We start from the raw sequence: 2,390 nt of genomic DNA, 5'->3' as shown, positions 1-2,390 counted from the left end.
TGAGATACCACTGCACACAATTTGAATGGCCAGTTCCAGACATTCATAGAAATGCTGCCGAGTAGGTACAGCACCAGGAAGTCGTACATATTAGTTACAGGAATTCAAAGTGGTACAGCCACTTGGAAGCCAGTTTTGGTATGATTTTACAAACCATATATACTGTTATCATGTGGTCCAGCAAACATGTTCCTTGGTATTTACCCAAAGAATTTGAAAACTTATGTACACAAATTATAATGCAAAAGAATATCTATAGCAGATTTGTTCTTAATTGCTGAAACTTGGAATGTACCGAGGTGGCATTCAGCAGGTGAAAAGGTAAATGAATGTGGTGCATGCAGACAATGGGATATTATTCATAAATAAAAGGAAATGAGCCTTCTAGCTATGAAAGAACATGGAGAAACTTAAATGCCCATAAAAAGCTAATTTCAAAATGTTCTTCATTGCATGATTCCAACTGTATCACATTCTACAAAACCAAAAATTATGGATAATGGGAGAATTCAGTGGCTGCCACAAGCTGATGGAAGGGAGAAAAACAGGCAAAGCATAGAAGATTTTGGGGGTAGTAAAATACTCTGTGTGATGTTATACTCATGAGTAAATGTTATTTTACATTATACAACTCATAGAATATAAAACACTAAGATAGAAACCATAATGTAAGCTATGGATGTTGAGTAATTATGAGATGTCAACATTACATTGTTGGTTTAAAAGAAGTATGACTCTTGTTAGTTATATTGCTCTTGTGGGAGGCTATGCATTTGTGGGTATAAGGGTTATGTGGAAAATCTCTATACCTCACAATCAATTTTGTTACAAACCTAAAAATCTTCGAAAAGAGTCTTCAAAGGATTTAAAGTAAAAATATTACCAAATAATGGACATATAATTATTGATTATAATTGTTATTGAAATAAAAGATGGAATACCTTATGCTTTCGGGTGAATAGTCCTTTCAGCAACATTTCCAGAGACTTTTTTATGGCATTATTTCTTAGACTATGTATCATAGGATTAAAGGTTAGGGGAGCCATGGTGTGGAACACAGAAATGACAAGGTCAAAAATGGAAGGGGCCTGTGAAATCGGCCTCAGATATGCAGAGAAACCAGTGGAGAGAAATAATACAATCACAATCAGATGTGGAAGGCAAGTGGAAAAGGCTTTTGACTGACCTTCTGTTGACGGCATTTTCTTGACAGTGGAGAAGATGTAGACATAGGAAATAATGATGAAAATAAAACAGCAGATATCCAATACCACACTAATGAGGATAGGCACAATCTCTCTTATTATGTTTTCTGAGCAAGAAATAGCCAACAACTGTGGTATATCACAAAAAAAATGATGGACCACGTTAGAACCAAAGGTACCGGCTGAGTGCATTATGGCGATCAGACCCCCACCGAGCCAGGACACAGCTGTCAACTGAACACGCATATTCACATTCATGACGACCTTGTAGTGCAGGGGGTGACATATGGCAGCATAGCGGTCAAAGCACATTACGGTGAGGAGATTCAGCTCTGCAGTCGCTAAAAACACAAGCAGAAAGACCTGGGCTACACAGCCAGGACATATGATGGAGTCACTGTGAGTCAAGGAGCTGGCAATGGATTTGGGGATTGTGAATGTAACTAGGCAGAGATCCAAGAAGGACAAATTCTTCAGGAAGAAGTACATGGGGTGCAGAGACGCTTGTCCAAAGTTATGATCGTGATAGTGAGGACGTTTTCCATTAGTGCAAAGAAGTATATCAAGGTGAAGAGCACTGAGTGCAAAATGTACATATTTTAATTGGTAGAAAATCCAATGAGGATAAATTCTGTCACAGCTGTGAGATTTGTTGTGCTTGCAGACATAAATCTGTATTTAAAAAAAAGAGAAAAGAAATGTCATTTTCAAGTCCTTCCATATTCAACTTACAAGATAGTTCTATATTCATATAGTCATCACACAACCTATTTAATACAAATGTTACTCCTACCATGTGGGTTGATCACCAACAGTACCTGAATAACACTGCTTTACTCAACCACTTTATACTCAGTGCACATGCCCGCGCCATTTTTTTTACCCAAATATGTTCTATGAAATATGCTGAAGGACTGAAAATTTGAAACGACCTTAACTTAAGTGTCCTGATGAAAAGCACACTCCCCATATCTATAAATGAATCCTGAGAAACAAACTGATAACTGCTAAATTGTGTCCTAATCTTAATGTCCTTACATCTTATCCCATGGCTAACATCATTTGTTTCAGCATATCTTCCAATAAATTGAACAGTAATCAATTATTTTAAAAAATGGATTACAGACTTTCCTCAATCCTATAAACTATATAACCTACATTCTCTCTACAAAATACTTAAGCTGG

The 2,390-nt window shown here is 36.8% G+C and overlaps 1 pseudogene; it reads right to left on the bottom strand.

Annotated features, from left to right (window-relative positions):
• Positions 1 to 917: 917 nt before the first annotated feature.
• Positions 918 to 1,873, bottom strand: LOC108406415 (olfactory receptor 14A16-like; annotated as a pseudogene).
• Between the last annotated feature and the right edge of the window lie 517 nt (positions 1,874 to 2,390).

Source organism: Manis javanica, chromosome 14 (genome assembly GCF_040802235.1).
Source record: "Manis javanica isolate MJ-LG chromosome 14, MJ_LKY, whole genome shotgun sequence".
In the NCBI taxonomy this organism is placed as follows: Eukaryota; Metazoa; Chordata; class Mammalia; order Pholidota; family Manidae; genus Manis; species Manis javanica.
This window is presented reverse-complemented; position numbering and strand designations above follow the sequence as displayed.